Consider the following 22,544-nt stretch of genomic DNA (forward strand, 5'->3'; position numbering starts at 1 on the left):
AACATGGGAGGGTTGTGGCTGACAAAGTTCGCAGATGACTGCAAACTAGGCACCATAGTTGATACACCAGCTGACACATACATCCTACAGAAAGGCCTCACTGAAACGGACAACTGGTGCCGGAGTCATGGCCTTAAACTAAATGCCAAATAATGTATAGTCATCCCCTTTGGGAAAAACAAAGTACCCACAAATTATCACATAGACAGTAACCCACTGAGTATGGAAAAAGTAATCAGAGACCTGGGGACCCAAGTCGATAGTGACCTCTCATTTGACACCCACGTTGCCAAAGTGGTTAGAAAGACTTTCTACCTTGCCCACCTTATCATGAAGGGATTCACATCCAGATCAAAGGAGGTCATTGTACCCCTACACTCCTCCCTTATCAGGCCCATGAATGAGTACTATGCCCCATTTGGTATGTACCTCACCAGGCACTTGCAACAGCTAGGGAGACCCCAAAAGTACCTCACCAAGAGGATCAAGGGTCTCCAACATATGTCATATGCTGCCAGACTAAAGAAACTCCAGCTCTATTCAGTAGCATACCACTTACTTAGAGGTGATCTGTGCCTGACGTACAAGGCCATGTCCAATCAGGAATTGATGGACATGCTCCACCTCATAAAATCCAAATCCATCAGAACCACGAGAGCTAAAGATTTAAACCTCAGCACAAATATGAATAGGACATGCTGGAGGGACAGATTCATAACTCAGAGGCTTCCCATACTCTGGAACAGAATCCCAGTTCATGTTAGGCAGAGCCCCTCACTGACTCTCTTCATGAGAAATCTTGACGAGTGGATGGGAGATCATAGGTTTACCCCAGGGGTCATCTCTGTGTCACTACTAGACAGAGGTACAGTAAACTAATTATATTATGTAAGGGGGTCTTCACTATGTCACTACTAGACAGAGGCACAGTATTCTAAATCTATTCTGTACACTTTTGTAGCATTACATGGGGTGGCGAAAGCCACATCACTATGGCTAGGCTTATAAATGCCCAAGGGCAGATAGACTAGTACTAAACTATGAAACTGTGAAACTATATATGTCTATGTATTTCTACATCCCTCTCTATCTATGTATAATATATGCATATTTTATATATATGTATATATATATATATATATATATATATATATATATATATATATATATATATATATATATATATATATACATACATATCTCGATATACATACGTATACACATGATAGATATATATATAATCCTTTTTAGTTCCACATATGTATACACACACTAACGTACTGATGAACATCCATTACTGTACAACCTACATTGTACATTGCACTACAACCTACATTGATATGTGCACATAGCTACCTTCACATACATACGTATGTACAGCCTTCAGTGACAGTTGCAGTATGTCCCCGGCCCTATGCACATCTTCATATACATAGATACAGACTAATAACACATATGGAGGGTTCACAGTATGCAGACTATTATATTAGTACTTTACATTACCTGTGTTTGTTGCAGCTGTTTGCATTGGCTTTCAGATAGTTGGCCTGCTGTCAACTTGTTTGTTTTGTTGTTATTTTTTTTCTTTCTTTCTCTTTCTCTTTCTCTTTCTCTCTCACTCTCTCTCTCTCTCTCTCTGTCTCTACCTCCAGAGGGTGCAATGAAAGTATTGCATGTGTGGACTGGGAGTACAGGATGCTTTTGTAGGTATCTGCACATGTCCATGTGATGGCCTCTGCACCAATTATTAGCCAGCATTTACTAATTGCATGCAGCCTGTTGTGTAGTGATTGCAGTTTTCACTGTGATTTCAGGACAGTGCTATAAAAAGGTTTGTTAGGTAGGCGTAGACTTTCAGATTATCAGGGTGGGGACCATGCTGGTATGCTGTAGACACTGTTCTGTGAGTGTAAGGGTTGGTATGTCTCTCATATTTCAGGTTGTGTTGTAGACACTGCAATACATGTTGTACTGTAACCTGAGTATTCCTTCCTCCAGTTTCCTCTTCTCAGTGTGTATGTAAACTGACACCTACGACTAGTAATACTGTGTATATGGGTGTGTGTGCTTTCCTGTGGGAATCAGTGGCAGATTTAGGCCTTGGCGCAGGGGCGCGCGCCTCTCCCTTTTTAAAGCTGTTGTACATCTGTTGCATAAAAAAAAAATGCACTCTTCTTTTGTTGGAATTAGAAAATGTATAGTTAAAGCAACACATTTTTCCATTTCAAACAGTGGCCACGGATCTACTGGGAGTGCTAACACTCCCCCATTATGCCCATTCACCTCTTAACTGTACCACTTTTGAAGGTCCATTCTGTTCCTCAGTCTTCCCGTGTGTGCTTTGCAAGTGTGTCTCCTGAAATACTGTTGAACTGTGAGAATTAGTTCCTTGACAGCTGATTCTCACAGTTCAATCGTGTTCCAGAAGCCACAGTTATCCCGCTCAGAAATTACTGGAACTTCCAAAGTGAAAGGAAGAGGGCTGACAGATAAAAATTGCTAAAACATCCAGAACCATGGGACGACGGCCCTCTCCTATTTTTACAGATGTTGGTCAGGAGGCTTCTACAAAACAAAAAAAAAAAAAACCTTCACTCTGCGGCGGTGGCTTAAGGAGAACCATGCATGCACGCACGCCAATGAAGAAGTAAATACATTCCACACTCGCGGGCCGAATTAAAACTAATAATGTCCGTTGAAAGAATGTGAGTGGCCGTTATCCATTGAGAGCGAGTGAGTGAATGTGAGCAGCGAGAAGGTGTGTGTATGTGTGCGCGCGAGCGCACGTGTGTTTGTGTGTGTGTGTGTGTGTGTGTGTGTGTGTGTGTGTGTGTGTGTGTGTGTGTGTGTGTGTGTGTGTGTGTGTGTGCGTGTGTGTGTGTGTGTGTGTGTGTGTGTGTGTGTGTGTGTGTGTGTGTGTGTGTGTGTGTGTGTGTGTGTGTGTGTGTGTGTGTGTGTATGTTTATTACATACCTCTCAACTGTCCAGATTTAGCCTCATAGTCTGTTTCTCATAAGAAAACATTGCTTCAGGGAAATGGTGGTGACCGAGTATAATGACTTCCCAGAATAATTCATGAAGAGAATCATGGAAGATATTCTACATTACTTCAGAACTATGTAGTAAGAGGTAGAACAGAAGGAAAAGTGGACAATGTATGGTACTAGTTTCTTCAGGCATACTGGTTCGACTAAAATGTTTCAATCAGCTTTTATGTATGTGTGCGAGTCTAAAACCAATGGGAAAAAGATGGTGGAGTTGCACTAAATCAGGGATAAAAAAGAGCAGATGAATTCTAGCAGAGCTTCAGATGAAAAAAACAAAGGAAAGGGGGGCAAGTGGTATTATGGTACATAAGTATGAAATGGTGTGGGGGGTTCAATTCTACTAGGCATTTTTCTTTTTCTACAAATTCTAGAGTAACATTTCAAAGCTAGCTAGAAGTGATTTTTCTCATAAAATAGGAAAGCATATTTTGGATACACACATCTGCTAAACAGAGGGGAATCTATGTCCTACCCCTGACAACAATTTTAGGGACATATAATTGTACCTGCTGACATGACAAAAAGACATGGGATAGCATATGGCTGAATATCACTGTTACTAAACCCCCTACATGCTTTATGATGAAACAGCCTTATTTATTTCATCTTACTCTGTTAATGGGGAAAGATCCCTAAGCTTATTTGCTTGTTATCACATGTTGTCTTGAACCTCTGGTTTAGTTATATGGATACACCAGAGTCATAAAGTGTGGAAGTTTAGACTTATGGAGTATTTATCATTGACTGTGTCTTGGGCAGTACAGCTTTTGTGGGTTTTTTCTTCATTCAGATGCTGCTAGAATTAATCATTCCATCTATCTTTGATGTCCTGTGGACTGGGTGAACAGTATTTTTTAATGTACTGATTAAGTGTTGTATAAATTCCTTACTGGTCATTTTATTCTATTATCAGCCGAGTATTCTGTATATCTCTGTGTCTGATTTTTTTGTTGTTCTAGCTTCAATTTCAATCATATTTTGCAGGTGTGATACTTTTGGTTGGTATTCTACCTGTATTCATTAGGCAGCGCCTGAACTCTTTCCTTGTGACTAGTGCTCTACCCCAGTAAATAGTTGTAAATAGATGTAAATAAATATTGAATGTTTAAATAAACAGTGCTTCATTTCAGAACTATGTAAAATAATAATGTAAGGGTGCCATGCAGCTGTAATATTTGACCTATAGCTTTGATCTTGTCTTGTTTTGTCAGGTTTTTGCATATGCTTTGTAATTATTTATGATAAGCAGCCCTTACTTAATAAAGAATTAAAAACAGAATAAATAAATAATATAATTAACACACTACAAAGAATGTACAGTGTGTTAGCAAAGAGATAGTTGATGCAGTTCTCGGTACTCTGCTGCTCCAGAAAACCAGAAAAGAAAAGAAAAAAAAAGTTTTGTAAACGTATGTCTTTTAACAGGGTCTGGACTCCCAAATTTGATCATGAGTTTTCTATTAACTGCCACTTGACAACTACTACTACTACTTTGTAGTTTTTTTTGTTGCACTTTAATGGTAATTTGATTATTAGATATTTATTTTCAGAGTCATAAGTATAAGACAGTCATGGACTATGGTAACACCCAATCCCATTAGAATTAAAAGCCTAAGTTGATGATAGTTTAGGTGGCTGTAAAGGATCCCAAGGCACTTATCAAAAGGAATAGAGGAAGTTCCCCAGTTCTCTTGCTAATTTTCCCCCTAATTAGTAGTAATACTAACTTGGATCTCCCCTGAAAAGAGGCCATTAGCCTAGTGGAACTAACCCACTAAACAAAGTGTAAACAACTGAATAAAATATAAAAATAAGTTTGTATGACTTGTTGCTTCTCAGGAAATCAATTGACTGAATGATATCTTACTAGCCCCTGACAGAATAGAGTGTAGTCATATTAAAAACATATTTTGATATAGTAAAACTAAGCCATTTGTACAGTAACCATGAAAACCGCCACTGTTTCCTGACAATACCAAAAGAACATGAATGGCTATTGAAGATAAGCAAAATACAGACATTAACTGTAACAGTTTACCTCATTTAATTGAAATAGTACTAGTAATAAATGTTTAAAAATTAAAAGATCATATTCTTCCCTGACCAGACCCCTCCATGTTCTCCTTTTCACAGCCATGTCATAGCATATTTATCCAAGGCTTCTCAATTCTCAAGATGTTTTCTTAGCACCTTTACATAGGTCCTCACCTCTTCTGACATCATTTCCAGTGACAGTATAACTACTGAGTAGGAAGCTTTCCAGCCCTTCACTTCTTAATATTGTAAAACACAAAAGTAAATTACATGAAACAACAATTTCCCATGGGTAAGGGCTGCTTTACTAAATACCAGAAGCTACAACTGCATAGGTGATTTAGAAATTAATATCTCTACTTTTGCTGAAACATGTTCTATGATTGCAAATTGGGTGCAATCACTGAGTCCCGCAATGATTTAAACATATTACAGAAAGGGCTGACACAGACAAATGTTTGTTGCGAAGTAACAGACTAAAACTAAATGCAAAAAAGTGCCTCATTATCCACTTTGGAAAAGAAGTAGCCCCTGTTAATTATGATATACATTGCACCCATCTAAGCTCAAACCCAATGGTGCGATACTTGGCAATACAGGTTGATAGCAGCCTAAACTTCCATTGCCATGTGGCCATACTGGTAAAGAAAACCTTCTGCATTGTGCATCTCATAAATAAGGGCAACACATCCAAGACTAAGCAGGTTATAACTCCACTGTACTTGACCCTTATCAGACCACTAATTGAATGCAATGCTTCTTTCTGTATGTATCTCAGACACCTGCAGCAACTGGAGAGACCACAGAGGTTTCTAACTAAGAGAATCCAGGAGCTCCTAAACAAGACTTACATGAAAAGACAAAAAGCCCTGTCACTGTACTCTGTATTATACAGGCTGCTGACAGACAACCTGCGCCTGGCCTGCAAAGCAGCCTGACTCTGCCCTAATGGAAAAGCTGCACTTCTTCAAATCAAATGGAACAAGTCACTCACTCCAGGGATCTCAACCTAGCCTATAACATTAACAAAGCATGTTGGAGAGAGAGATATATCTCTCTCAGAGATTTCCACTCCTCTGGAATAAGCTCCCACTTCACATGAAGCAGAGCTTCTCAATGACCCTACTTAGGTGCAACCTTGACAATTGGATGGGTGACCATAAATTGACCCTGAGGGTGGCACCTATGACCCTCATGGACAGGGGTAATCAGTGCTGATCACAGAATTGCTCTGCTAACAATGACCATCTAACTATGGTCAGTTAGGGTACATGTTTTTTTTACATGGCTAGGCTTGCAAAGGCCCTAAGGCCATTAACCTAATAACTTCCTATGAACTTATGATTAACTCCTGGCCCTCTGTCACTGTGTTGATTTTGCAGGTTATTGACAAGTCTAGATGGATTTTCTTAGTGAACTCTGGTTTCTCCCAAAAAAAGGAAGCTGTTTGCCTGACTCAGTAAACTATCCATATGTATAAAACTGTTTATCCAACTAAGCAAGAAGTGTTCATTGTCAGTCCATTTACAGCTACTGACCATAACTGGGTCACAAAGATACCACAGATCCAATGAATATGAGCAGCTTGCAGTAGCCAAACGTACTATTTTTGAAAGGAAATGGATTATGATGAGTGTACTTAATGCACACACAACAGTAACACACAAACGTCATGCAGATGATAAACTTTTATATTCTGATTCTCATAAATAGTTAGTTTTGAAGAGTGACCACAGAGTTTCCTATATCATTTTCCATTTAGTGATGATGAATAACTAATAGTTATTTGATAGAGTGACAACATGAAGGAGAAAACAGTTATTTTATTTCTGTAAATGGTCAGCATGACCCAACAGTAGGTACCTTGCGATATTGTAGCATAGACCATAGTTTTCCTTCTGGTTACTGTGTTCTTTACATAATGGACTGTTTCCTTTCTCAGAGGATTCAGAAATCTGGAAATTGTTGTATTTTACTTAAGAAATAAAATAATCAGAATGCCACAGTATTTGACTAAAACCCACACTATTGGATTACAAAATTATTAATTTCAGTTCTAGTGTTCAATCAAGTATATCTTATAAATGGATGTATAAATAAGACTGAAAATTCAGGAAAAGAGTAAATATTGAACATCACTCCTCCTTCAAATGTGTTTTTTTCTGCAGGACAAGCCCCCTTGTACCCCCAACATTATAAATACAAACATGGATTGCCATACCTCAGAGAAACGTGAATATTCAAGAAATCTCAGACTTGGTGCATTTGTGTGTGAGTGAATGTGAAAAGCCCCCTTGTACTCCCAACATTATAAATACAAACTTGGATTGCCATACCTCAGAGAAACGTGAATATTCATGAAATCTCAGACTTGGTGCGTGTGTGTGTGAGTGAATGTAAAAAAAAGTGACTACTTGGGTACATTCAAAAATAAGCAGTAGGCTTCCACTGGTTCACTGAACTTCACAGCAAAGTGATAAAATACTCACTGCCAGCAAGGGACTGTGAATAAAAGGAGCACATAGAGGAAGCTGTTGGCATTCCTGCTGTGCAACTAATCTTCCCCCAAAAGTGGTGAAACTTGAACTGTTAGTTGAAAAGTTGACTGAATGTTAAGTAGATACCAAAACAAATTAAACAGTTGAAAATGTGTCGCGCTCTCCCTTTAAGCAGAGCTTGAAAGGAGGCACCAAAGTGGTACAATTGAGTACCTTGTTTGGCACTTAATTACATAACTGAACATGCACACATACATACATACATAAATAATATTATGTATTGCATTACATTTTAAAGGTAAGTACTTTAATTATTTGTCTGTGATAGCCTCTCATATGAAAAATCACATGTATTAGCACTACCATTTTTTTTTGTAAGAAAACTAGTCCCAGCGTACTTACGTTTTAACTTTTGAAAATGTAAATAACATTGTTTGAGTCTACTTTCTGTCACTGGAGAGTGTGCTGAGGAGCCGGGGTGATTTGACTGTATGTTGGCATAAGCTCGAATCATTTGGAACTCTGTTCCACTCTCTGTGACTACTTCTACCAAGGTCCATCCATTTATATTTTTTTCTTTTATAATAATTTTGATGCTCTTTTCCTTTGGGAAATCCCATTTTATCCTTAAAATTCACTGCTCCTCCAGTATGACAGACCTTAAGTACCAATTGCAGACATAAAATTGCATGTGCATTGACAAAAGTCTTACAAGATAGATCCCAGTGCAACCTATACTTACTCCCTCACTGTCTCATTGCTATGATGATGGTGCTCCTGTGCAGAAGAAGTCACTTAGAATGGTCCATTTGGTTTAAAGACATATGGGGGTGTTCTGTATTTAGGCTGTGTTCAAATTTCATACATTCCCTTATGGGTATTGTTACATCCCCTCTCTGTTTATAACTTGATTTAATCCACAAATTCTACCTGCCTGCTTGATGGCTGCCATTTTGAGAGGAATGGAGCTGACTTAGCAAATGGAGATTGATGTTAAATTTACATGTTTTGGGGACTAATCTAGGAACAAGAAGGACACACTTATGGTTTAAAACTTTACCTCTCAACTGTACAGATTTTTGCAGAATACTCATATTTTTGGCCTGTTCCTCTTTTTTCCTGGCAAATCACTGGAATGATCTCAGGACTGACGTCACTAAATAATGACATACATTTGAGTTTCAGACTTCAAATCCTTCAGAAAATGTATATTAAAACAAATTTTGTTACACTAGCAACTTTCTAAGTTTACAAGAGCAATATTTAAAATATGTCCATATTTTTACTGCCATTCTGTCAAGCTTTGTCCATATTTTTTGCATTAACAGGTTGAGAGGTATAAGGGCAAGCCTGCTATAATGGATTAGTAACTGCATAATTCCCAAAGTTCAGCTTTTATGAAGACTTTTCTTGCAGAGTCTGTGTAGTGATTTTTTTAAAATGTGAGGTATGAATGAATATCACCTGTGTCAAATGTGCATATATGTATGTATTCTTGAAGAGCTTTGCGCAAATGTATCTCTTTTTATGGGGGATGCAAAAGAGCTGCAGCATCTAATCCCGTATGGTACACAGTTTAAAGTTTGTATGATATTGGAATAAATACTTATTGTTGAGAAAAATAATGTGCCGACTTTATTATACAGTAAAAGTTTGAAAGCTATAAAGTATGTTGGTTTGAGAAGTTCTGCGGATGTTTATTGGTGCAGTTAAAACTAATGCAGACATGCTTGATGAATGAGTAAGAAAAAAAGGTGAAAAAACATTGTAGCAGCAGTACTGAATCATTCATTACAACTTTTAAACATTCAGAGGAGGCTTGCATGAGGATGGAATCTTTTTGACTAATTCAAGATATACATATTTGTGTTACATAATTAAATCATACCTTTAAAAAACTTAAGTTAATTGATTGTGTGGCTTTCTGAAATGAAAATATTTGAACTCTGATTTCTTTATTGTTACTATATACTTATAGTTATTGAAAATTAATTTAGATGTATATGGGGAAGAAAGAGGTTTTGATTTTTGTAAATTCTGCCAGCAGTATCGAATCCTGTTTGCAGTGTTTTAACTGAAGAAAACAAAGTGAAGAAGAACCTTTCACTTTCCACAAGGAGACAGTTTTAACACATTTTGTAGATATGCAGACTAAGCAGCAGATGTTCTAAACGTTTATGCTGTCTTGAATGTGTGTATGTGGGGGGGGGGTGGCTAGACAAAATATAGGGAGTTCTGAGAAATGCAATATTTCCATTAAAGTCATGGTGATACAGGTATAGTCTTGATTGGGCTAGGCACAAAGGAGTGCATAACCCAACTAGTCACTCGCATTGCTAAGGGTGCCCTGTTCATTATAGCAGTACTGCAATGTAGGGTAAGGAAGGATATGTATGTATTTCAGTGTCATGGTATCTTGTAGGGAATTGCATTCTTTTCATATGACCCATACAGAGTTGAACTCTGTAACTGTTTTTAGTTTCTACAATGTCCTATAATGTTTCAATTATTCACCACCCTTTCTGTGAAATCAGTTTTCCTAAGTGGGTTAAAGTTATGAGAAATAATGAAGTTCATCCTGTTGTTCCTAGTTTGAGTTCCTCAATATTATTTTGCCTGTTTGCTGATTATGAGTAAGTCGTAACCAGATAGTGTTCTTTGCTTACCTGTTGTAACATGCATTTGTATTTAGTGGATTTACTGGTTAAAAAAATCCTTGTATCTCTTTTGAGACATCCATGCCCTCCAAATTGTTTAGTTCACTAAGCCTTCCTACTCTGGTTTATCTTCTTTTGCAAAATATAGCACCAACGTAAGGTTAGTAGTACAGTGGTGTAGTGACTAGTGCTGCTGTCTTATAGACTTTTTCTGCAGTTCACTTCTTGGATGGGCTGTGTCCTCTGTAGAGCCTGCATTTCATTCCTATGTCAGTGTTGGTGGATGGGCTGTCTCCTGTGTAGAGCCTGCATTTCTTTCCTATTTCAGTGCTGGGTTTTCTTTTTGGTGCTTTAATTTCCTCCCACATCCCAAAGATGTGCTGTAAGTGAACTGGCAGTCCTCTAAACTGTCTGGGTGAGAGATTGTGTATGTGCGTGTCTGTGTGTTCATTTCAAAGGAATTTTATCATAGTAGTAATCATTTGCTTGATTTGATTGCAGATAATCTTTTGGAATTTTATGATGTACCCCTCCCTTTAGAGAGTGGTTTCTAAACAGATATATTCATGTAATCTGGAGAGCATCTCTGTACACTATGGTTCCTATAACTTCATTTCTCCTTTGATGGCCATTTATCCTTTCATGTGTCTTGCTGTGCTTAGTCCCATCTACCTTTCAGGGTGCTTATTTACTGAGATATGGAAATACTGCATAGCCTAATAATTATTCGGCCATGTCATCTGTTTTAGAGCAAACTGTGGCTATATTCTGAGTCATTCTTAGCACTCATTTTTTTGTTCCTAAGTGATAGCATCCTATAGTCAAAGTGAAGTTGGAGGAGTTATGATGTTAGGTATACAAATTTCCCAGTCCAGATTTTTGATTGCATGTATCTGCTTTCCAAGAGCCGTTGCTATGTTTTTGATGTCTGCAGGTTGAGAGGTATTGTGACCTCACTTTGTTTAGGTACATTTCATGCATTGTTGGTGACATAAAAGGAGGTTGGTAACTGGCTATTATGTAGTAGCTTATCTTATTTACATTAACAATACAAGGAGTATTTCTAGGTCATTATTTCACTATATAAGCCTAGACATGATGGAGTTCTGGAGAAATATAAACAACCCTCCACCAGCCATGGGGCTTTTCAAAGTAGTTGGCATTGAAGTTAAGCAGGAAGGGTGTGTACTCAGCACATAGGATAACATCATATGACTCCGAGTCCTAGCTGATCTGTAAATGTGACACACTCACTTTAAATCATTTCATCACCTGTCAAATGAGGTGAAAAGTTTGAAATGTAAAAAAAAGTGATATTGATACTGGCACATAATGTTTTAATAGCCACTAAGCAAGCAAAAAGAATCCACAGCATGGACACAGCTCAGCTACAGAGTGGTACCACCTAATCTACAGTAGGGATTTTGTCTATAGTGGCTAACTTATGACAAAATTCCTCAGCTCTGTGAATGTCTGCAGTTACTTCAGTGTCCGATTGCCTCTGACTGAGTGATGAAGAGGGTAAAGCACAGCCTATCCACAACTACCCCAGCTATCTACTACATTTGTTTATCGTACTACAGTTATGTTAGGTATTGCAAGATACCTTTTAGTGTTAATTATGAGCATGAACATTGTATTAGAGGTCATCCATACATTTATCTCTCTATCAGTTGAATGTATATTGCTTTCTTTTCATGTTAGAGGATCTTAAGGTGATCTTTTCACATCCCGAAAAATCAGTGTCCCACTTTCTTACTCCCTCCCCCAGTAGTTGACTAACCTGACTGCGCCCCCTCCTTTTCAGATTCCTGGATCCACCACTGGGAATTGTGGTGTAACTGGTATATAGCAGTGGCTCTTGCAATCTGTTGCTATGGCTTCAATATTTGCCCTTTACATTCACTCCTTGTATGCCTGCTAGGTGTCTTTCCTGTAATGTGTTGCTATGGCTTTCCTATTTTCCATTTACATTCACAGCTTGTAATGCTTGCCATATCTGTTTGGGCAGCAATTCCCTATGTGTTTGTTGTGGTAGGGTGGTACTGCATGCAGTGTGGTCTGGCCATGGTGTGGGCCTTGACACTTAGAAGGGTATTTCATCATGCTGCTGAGCAGGCCTCAGATACTCTCAGGTGCATCTTTTATCAGCCTCATGGAATGGTACATATCAGTGGGCTACACCCATGAAATATTCTGATATTCTGCAGTTGTGACTGTGGGTTATTTTGAGCATATGTATTACTACACCATTTGTAATGTGCAAGTGGTGCATACTTTCAGTAATTCATAGCTACCATTGCATGTGTTGTAACACCTTTCTGCCTACTTTTAGTACATTTCACAGGGAGTCAGTGGGTCACAGTTGACATTTGTTTTCAAATCAAGGACATCCCTGTAACTCAGTCACAGTTGCTAAGTCTGGGCTCTTAACTATTCAACTATGGCAGTGTTTATCCTGCTCTAAGTATGTGTGTGGCTTGCCAGGTGCTACTGTGACATTATTACCTACTAGCTACCAACTAGCATGGCTGTTTCTCTTCACACAGTACTATTTTACAAATCCACTAGATTTGACAGTAAATATACATGACATGCTTTGTGTACTAGACTTGCTATATTCCCTTTACATTAATTCCTACTATTTCATGATATATTTCTTTCAGCACAATGTTCTTGTATAGCAGTCATGGCTTAGTGGTAAGTCATGCAGACTACTGTTTCCAAGGTCCTGGGTTCGAGACTGACAGAGGAATTTTATTTTGCTGCTGAGCAAACTACAGGCCTTGTCATTCAGAGTGATTAAGGTACTTTTAAGCAGTTGTAAGTGGGTTGGCGCTGGTTTGCACTGAGCTCACGCATGTGCACTGTCACTTAGCTTTGTGCACACACGCTTAGCTAAGCGCACAGAAGAGCACACCCACTTACTACTGCTTAAAAGTGTTTACTCTCATGCACACCTGTGCTAATTTCTTTTAAAGAAAAGAAAATGGGGAGATAGGAAAGTGGTGAAAAAGGGGGCACAAAGAGGGTAGGACAGTAGAAAAACAAGCTCGGGATTTGCAGGAGGGATGTAGGAAAGGCCCATAGCTGCCCATTTCTTTATCAGCAACAGCTGTGCATATGTTTGTAATTTGGTGTGAAATTTGAAACCTTCCACCCCTGAGAGAGGGGTGAGGACAACAATATTTGTTGTACAGCCAATTGTAATTGCCAGTTTACATGTCCAACAGACATGTGTGCGAAATGGGCAGCTATGTATGGGGCGTAATGTTTTTGTGGGAACAGAGTGCCCTTTTTTTTTTCAGGTGAGAGTGGAATGTCAGGTACAGGAAGTAGGTATAGCTGGGGAGGTAGGTAGGGGAGGTTAACAGACAAGACAAACAAGACACATACAGTGGGGGTGTATGACACATGTGGGGGGGATACACAATTGACGGGGATGGATGTTTGGATATCTCGAGCCCATGAGCCCACAGATGGCAACAGTGGAACTGAGATCCCCACCCATGGGCAGTTGCCACTGTGCCTTCACTGCCCAGGATGGGGCTGTGCTGGGGGCTGTGTAGGATGGGCAGCAGGCCCACCCATGAGTTGTGCCACCCATGCCTCAAGCTGGCGTAGGGGCCCAAGCACAGCATGCCTGATCTCCCTACGCACCACAGTGCGGACACTACGGAGGGTGAGTGGATGTTCTCCTCCAGCCACGCTTGCAGAGGGGAGACGAGCCACATCCCCTGCAGCGCTTCCACCCGCAGGTGGCACAGGGCCACCGGAGGATGGTCAGCCTGGGCACTACTGCCAGGTGCACTCGCCAGCTGAGGTGGGAGAGGTGGGACCGCAGGAACCCGCCTTCCCTGTCGTCCTATGTTTTGCATTATTTTATGACAGTTTGGGTTAGTAACGTACAATACCATTCACAATTAGTTGTAACAGCATGCATTAGTATTCCCATTAACCAAACACCCATAAATTCAAGACATTGAACAGCAAGCATAACACATGCATAATTTGAACAACAATACACAATCCAACAACATGCAGGGTTGATTGATGGCAACAGGCCATCAGGTTTGGATGTATGAACAGGCCACATGCATCAACGTACATGCAAATATGTATGAACCAACAGGACAAATGTCCAGGGGAGTTAATTGTGAATACACATACCCATTTCATGTGGAATGGATTATTTGTGGTTATAGGGTAGGGTGAAGAAATATTTCATTAACAACTTCAAATACCTATACATATGCTGTACATTTCTACTAGCTGCAGATATATACACACTACAGGTCTGACTACAGTTTCCTATGTGTAAACTTACGCATGTTGGTGATGGGAATGTTACTGCTACATTAATATACATTGCATTTTTATTCAAACACATTCATATCTGGCTCTGTTCAGCTACAGCATCCTGCTACATTTGCTTTATATGGCTCTAGACAACTGTGGAGGTTTGGTATTTCATACAATCATACTATCTGCATATTGCAAACTGACAGCAACATATCCAAATTGTGGGACACACATTCCAGCTTCAGTACTTTATTCCACACATTTCACTGTTTGGTTGTGCCTGTCACATTCATTTCATTCTGTACTGACTGCAGTATACTTTATTCAGGAGTTATTACAACTTTATTGGTGGATTCATACCTCTTTCTCACACTCTCACTTGTTTTATTTTTACAATTCAGGATGGTACTTAATTCTAGGCTTTATTGACATGCTTTACTTGGTTACAACAATCCTTTCCAACAGTCTCACTTGTGTCATGTTTCAGATTTTAAACGGGGATATATTGCACACATGTGTTTTACTCAGCTTGTGTAGCTGTAATTTACAGCCTGCTGCAGGTTATGTACTATTACATTACAAGTGGAACATCTTTATTTCAGACTTGTTTCATTTTTATTTTTGGATTACAGGCTGCATCACACTTATGCAATCACACAGTACTAGCAGAATCTCTCTTACGCTGTTACTTGAACTTTTTATTAATAAGTGACTACACTGCACTCTTTTGCAAGCTGTCATACTTATATTTTTTAACAGTTACAGGGAGAGAATTACTAACCTGCCTGGTGGTGCAACCGCACAAGCCTATCAGCATAGGCTCGACGATTCATGGAACGGACACCTGCAGCTGTAATATAAATGAAGTAATATTGGAATACACATCTCCATAATATCAGCTAGGTTAATTTCTTACATAAATAATTACATGTAACTTACTCAGTAGTGGGGCATTGGGCATTTGCCGGGCCTCCTGGATCCAACGGTTCAGTTGGTCCTGCTTCCGTCTCTTCAGATCTGCATGGTGGTGACAGACCTGTTCACCAGTCCTTGGTATTCCTGTGGCACTGGTGAGATCATGTGCCAACCAGTCCCACGCCTCAGCCTTGTATGCTTCCCACAGGACCTGGCCCTGCATGAGTTGGGCCTCATGATCATGGGCGAGGAGCCAAACCATATATTTGGACTCCTCAACGCCCCACCTCTGTGCTCGGAAGCAACTACTCTCTCCTATACCTGCCATCCTGACTGCAAATCGATTGCACAATCAGTTATGCTGTGTATTCCCACCTATGGGGCTTATATATGCCGTTTTTCCTGCACTTATCTGTGATTGGCCATTTTGGAAATGTATCAGCTTCACAAAACCTGCTTTGTCATGCTTCTCTTTCCATTCATTCCTATATATATATATATATATATATATATATATATATATATATATATATATATATATATATATATATATATATATATATATATATATATATATATATATATATATGCTAATACTACATTTCTAAGTGCAACTGTCATGGCTTAGTGGTTCAGTACTTTGACTATGGTGCATGGTATCCTGAGTTCGAGCCTGGCCATTGCTTTGTTTTTTTTTTTTTATGACTGTCTACACAAGCTAGGAGGTGTGTCTGTGTAAAGGCAGTTTTGATACAGCTTGCTCAACGTTGCCCGCCGGTTATCTTGTTGGCGCAGTGCACAGCTCCGCGCAAACGGGTTACGCTGGTTTATGCATCATTTCGCTGTCAGCATGCATATTACGCTCAGCTCAGCTACGGGCACACAGTTTCAGCATGTTACAACACTGCTCAACCCCGGGCACTCATTTTATACCTGTTAAACCACTACTCACCTACGGGCAGATATACTCAACTTGTTAGAGCGTAGCTCAGCTATAGGCACTTCTGACATTTTTTTTTTTTTATTATCTCACATTTCTTCAAAATACATGGCCCATTTCATTACATTTTACATGAAATATAATTTTATATATGTACATATATGTCATGGAATTGTTTCGTGCTTATTTCACTAGAAATAAACATTGATGTTGTGGTGGCTCGAACCGTGACTGCCTCGTCTTCAGCCGACGTCTCTACTGCTACGCTATTGCTTCTTGGCTTACTTTGCATATTTAGATCTTATATGCTTTTCCACTGACTTCTAACTGTGGCTAAGCGACGGGCATGCCCGCGCAAACGAGCGCAATTACGGGCAAACATCTTTAGAACTTATAAAAAAAATATAACATATTCATTCTTACTTTTTATGTTTATAGTCTGTGGGGCCATGTGTTGTGTTCTGTTTGTTGACATTTACGTGGACTCTCTCATGGGAGTTTACTTTCGGGACTGTTCCTCTTCTGGGGGCGTGTCCATTTGCAGGACTCGCCCTGTGGACACACACCCTACTTTCTTACATGGACCATGTTAGCCTTGGGTGTGAGTCAGCATGCCCTCATGAATATGCATGGCATGCTGACGTCACACCGTTTAACTGCAGCCTCCGTGTAAGACTTGTAACTCTTACACGGAGGCTTTGTGAATCCTGCCCATGGTCTGCTACCCAGTCCACCTTTAACCCTATAGAAAACTGGTTTTATGAACATCGTTTGCTACTAAATCCCAAATAAATGAAAATGCTGTTATTCTCACCAACGCAAAGGTCTCCTGCTTTTACCTTTTCCATAAATGCAAATGATGGCACATTAATCTCCCCTGACCCCTCTACAAAACTACTAAGTGTCATTATAGATAACAATCTAAAATTTGACCTACATGTAAACCAATCAGTCAAAACCATCAATAAAAAACTAGGGTCACTTTACAGAATAAAAGCCTTCCTAACCCCTCCAGCTAAAATTGCCATAGCTCGCTCTCACCTTCTCTCAACACTTCTGTATGCATCCCCTATACTGTCTAATATAAACAAGACTGTACTTAACAAACTCTCAACCTGCTATAACCATATCACCAGGTTTGCCACTGGGCTGCCTTTTAGGACACATCATTGCATAATCTTAACCAGCTTGGGTGGCTTGAACTACCCAGACTAATTCAGTATAACCAACTGATAATGGCTTATAAAATCCTTTATAATCCAGATAATACTCCTGCAATTAAAAATCTTTTCACCCCCTAGCACAATCCACAATTGCTTAGATCCTCTAACAGACTACTAATTCAGACAAGCAAAATTAACAATGCAGCTGGTGACTCTCTCTTTGCAAACTCTGTAGGCAGATCCTGGAACTCACTTCCAGCTTACATTACTTTACTCTCCTCCCTAGGCCAATTTAAAACTAGACTCAAACAACATCTGTCACTAAACTGGCTATGTCATTGTATCAGACCTGGCTAACTCTCTTGTAGATTATGTAAAATCTATTAATCAGCTACTGTTTAATTTACCCCTGGCTTTCACCAGGGTTTAACTCTAATCTGTGGAACATGTTTATTATTGTTTGCTTATGTACTCTTTGTCAAAATTATAATTGTAACATGTTTTTAATGTTTCTGTTTACCTTGTAGCTTTTCTCCCCAGGCCTCCTCTGAAAATGGACATGCATCCAGTCGGACTATCCCGGTCAACAAATGTAAAATAAATAAAATAAATAAATAAATCTAGACCTTTAACTAGATGAGTATGTCACATTTGACTTTCACACAACTTATTGTGATTTTATGTATAGTATGTTTATATAAATTAGTTACTCAGTTGTACTTTATTTTTAAATGTTGTAGATTTGTATAACTTATGCACTTTATTGTTCAGTATCAGGTGGTTTACATCATGTGATAATTCACAGGAAGGTATTTAAGTGAACAGGAATTTTAGTATTTTTTAGATACCTGAAGAAGCAGATTGAAAGCGATTGTATACTGTTATTGTTTGGTTTATTAAATATGTAATATGTTATTACCTGTGTATATGGATAAGCTGAGAAAAAATATTCAAAAGCTAATACATTAAATGCAAGCTAACTAGCAAACTAACAACTAACAGTATATACATACATGCAATGCAATCAAGCTGAGTTAATACACTATATATCTACTTAGTAATAACAAATACCTGATTATACAATCAACTGAATACAACGTGATGTATATATATATATATATATATATATATATATATATATATATATAGATAGATAGCTAAAGCACATGATAACATCATATAAGCTTTATATTATACAAGAGTTATATTTCTATTGTTTAGTGAAATGCTTCTTTAGTGCGTGCACAAATACATGGCTCATTGAGATTTCCTTAGACTGAAGGAAAGACTGTTCCAAAGTTTGCCTACTAATATACATTAGAAAATCAAAACCAGCATGTGTCTGTTCAGCCAAAGTGAAACTAGGAAGAGGCAAAAGGCTCACATAGTACCTTCAGTGACTTCAGGTGAAGAGAAAACATAGCTCCCTTAGCTTGTGTGATAGGATCATACTGCAATAACTGTAATGGCTGTATTAGCACAACACCCTTCAAGCTGATGTATTCCAGTTTAAACACCCAAAGAGTCCAAGCACAAACTGTAATGTAGATCAATGATGAAATAATAAACGTGAAACTGCAAGTCTGATAAATAAAAAACTTGTACTGAAGGAACAAACACGGTTAAGTGCCTTCATCCCACCATTCGGGACTTCATCAGAACAGTTTTTGCTTCTTCCTACTAATATGCATGTCCATATGTATTTGGGAATATGTATAAAAGCGGAAGGAGAGAATGGGGCACCCATAGACTCTTGCACCAGGTTACCGTGCTTGTCAGTGCTGGATAGTCTGGTGTGTTGATCAGTCTCTGGGCAAACCGTAGTTGTATAGAAAGCAGGCAATGCTCGCATTCAAGGTAATTTTGGTAAATAATCAAAAACAATAGAGCATTTTTTTTTTCAGATGACATGCAGCAAATCTGAAAATTCTGCTTTATCCTAATTTAACCTTCTGCATGAGTGGTAACTGCAAGTTAGCAAGCTGCAGCAGTTTGTCTCACATTCTGTTGAGAAGGACTGTTTTATCTCTGCAAAGATGTCCTAATCTATTTACTGGTTTTTGAGAAGGCAGAATCTACACAGAGGTCGCATTTGAGCTGGTTTAATAATTCCTCAAACATTAAAGAAGTTTACTACCAGAATTTGTAAGCCACTGAAAGAAAGCATATCAAATGCAACAAATGAAGCAGTACTGGATAATGTATTACCAACAGCATAGCATTCATTATCAGAGTGTATCCTTTTCTATCCAGCATTAAAGTGCAGTCCTGCAGTTGAAAGCCATAACTGCTAAGAGTTGAACCCTCACTATAGCTTAGTATTATTGGGAGATAAAGCAGTCCCACCAAAGAGCATACCTCTCAACTGTTCAGATTTTTGCAGGATGTACAGAATTGTATCTCATCTTTTTGGTCTACTCCACATAAAAATGTGTAATTTTCTGGGAAATCATTGAGGTTTGAAGACAATAAATAATGACAGACATTTGAGCTTCAGACTTCATGCCCTTCAGAAAATGCAGGTTAATGCAAAATCTATTATTCTATCGATGTTCTAAGTTTATAAGAGCAAAATGTAAACTATGTCCCTGATTTGGGGCCTTTGTCCCTCCATAGGCTTTGTCCATGTTTTATATACTAAGAGGTTGAGAGGTGTACCAAGGAAAAGAGTTGCATCACCTGCATATTGCAGTAATTTGGCAGTTCCACATTGACTTTCCATGTCATTGAGAAAGACTTGAATAAGAGAGGCCCTAACATTGAGACTTGAGACACCCATTTCAAAATTCCATGCTCAGATAAGATTATATTACTCTCTCTTAGTGATTAGTACCAGTTTTCTAAGTAACAAATATCCATCTTTAATGGCACTACATAACAAACAAAGGCTAAACAGAATATTTAGCAATGTGTTAATATCAAGCATATCAAAAGCCTTTGATATGTCTAACAAGTGGGGTTGAAGACTGGCACAATGGAGTTTGGGGAATGGCATAATGGTTAAGGTGTTTACCTTACAATCACAAAGTACAGGGTTTGATTCTCACCTTTAAAAAACATTGTTAGGCTTAAAAAGCACCCTCCTGGGGTCATTAGCCTAACAGTTATCCATGAACCTATGAAGAGTATCACAGCAATCTTATTGTTGTTTATTGAACATTTAGGGAATCATCAAGGCTTGTGTTTGTTTCATGAGCTGTTCTAAAGCTAAATTATGACCCTACAATAATTGTTTAGATGTTGCAGAAGCTGTGAATGCATATTTTCCAGTATTTTTGCAAGGGGGACAATATGGTGGTAGATTTATACCTGTTTAAGACCAATGATGTACAAGCATGTCCAGGGGAAAAATAGATGCCATAGAACAAGACCTTCCTTAATAGAATGACTGATAGTATTCACAGGTTCATAGAACATTACTAGGCTAATGGTTCTAGAGTCCTTACAAGCCTAGCTATATTTGTCCCAAGTTACCCCAATTGTTGGTGGAGGTGAGTGACATTTGTAGAGGTAAATATCGTTGGTAGTTAATAATGACTTCCTCTGTCCAGGAGGGACATGGACACTACCCCAGGAGAGAAAGTGTGGTCACCCATCCATTGATCTAGGTTGCATTTGATGAGGGTCAGGAAGGGGTGCTGTTTTCCATGAATTGGAAGCTTGTTCCAGAAAAGTGGCAGTCTCTGGAAGATGTATCTATCTCTCCAGCATGACCGGATCATATCAGAATCTAGGTTAAGATCCATGGAGCGAGTTACTCTCGTGCAGTTTGATTTACAAATCTGTAGCATTTCCATCAGGGCTGGGTCAGAGACTGCCCTGTAAGCCAGGCACAGATCACCCCTTAGTAACCTGTAGGAGACAGAATAAAGTGACAGGGCTTTCAGTCTTTCCCCATAGGACTTGTTTTGTATACTCTGTAATTTCTTGGTAAGACACCTCGGTGATCTCTCCAATTATTGCAGGTGTCTGGTGAGGTACATGAAAAAGGGAGCATTGTACTCAATTATTAGTCTGATGAGAGCAGAGTATAATGTTATTATAACATCCTTAGATCTAGATATGATGCCTTTACTTATAACATGTGACACATAGAAGGATCTCCTTATTACTGTGGATAAATGATGGTCAAAGTTTAGGTTGCTATCAACCTGAGTACCCAGATCATGTACCACTGGGTCTACACTTATGGCTGTGCTGTCTATAATGTAATTAGCAGAGATGTCAGCTTTCCCAATGGGAATAATAATGCATTTTTTTTGCATTAACTTTAATCCGTACATTTGGCACAAATCATTTGTCTGTGTTAACCCTGTCTGCAGTATATAAACATTGTTGGGTGACTCAGTGATTGCACACAATTTGCAATAATCAGCAAACTTGGTCAGCTACAAGCCATCCAAGTTTTCCTGAACTTATGAGAAATAAATTCCAAACTAAGGGGCCCACCACAGTACCCTGTGGTACACCACTGGTGACTGGTCTTTTGCTAGAGGTGAAGTCACTCACTTTGATAGTATGTGTCCTGTCAGTGAGTCAGTTGGCTACCCATCTGGTAATGTAGGGGTTAATTCCCAATTCAGAGAGTTTCTGTATAATAAAATAAATGAAAAAATACCAAACCAACAGGCTAAAATCCATAGACTTTAATAGATGTATCCAAAAGAGTGGTAAGTGTTTTCATGATGACCACTTCATCAGACAACATTAACTAAGAAATACAAGTCTTTTATACAAAGTGTGACCAATAAAAAGCCTTTAATTATGATGTCATCAAAAAGTTACAAAATCTTTAAAAGAACACATACTGCAGAAAACACATTCATAGCATTTCACACTGAGCTGATCGAAGGAAAGACACTGAGGAAACTCGGAGCTATAATATATAACATTACGTATCCTGTTTTTTGTTTATTTTGTTCTTTGTTTCTTTGTTATTTATAGCACTTTGTGTACTGTGTATTTTTCTAGCTAATTTCACTGTGTGT

This window comes from Protopterus annectens, chromosome 1.part2 (assembly GCF_019279795.1).
Source record: "Protopterus annectens isolate FY-2018-M chromosome 1.part2, PAN1.0, whole genome shotgun sequence".
In the NCBI taxonomy this organism is placed as follows: domain Eukaryota; kingdom Metazoa; phylum Chordata; order Ceratodontiformes; family Protopteridae; genus Protopterus; species Protopterus annectens.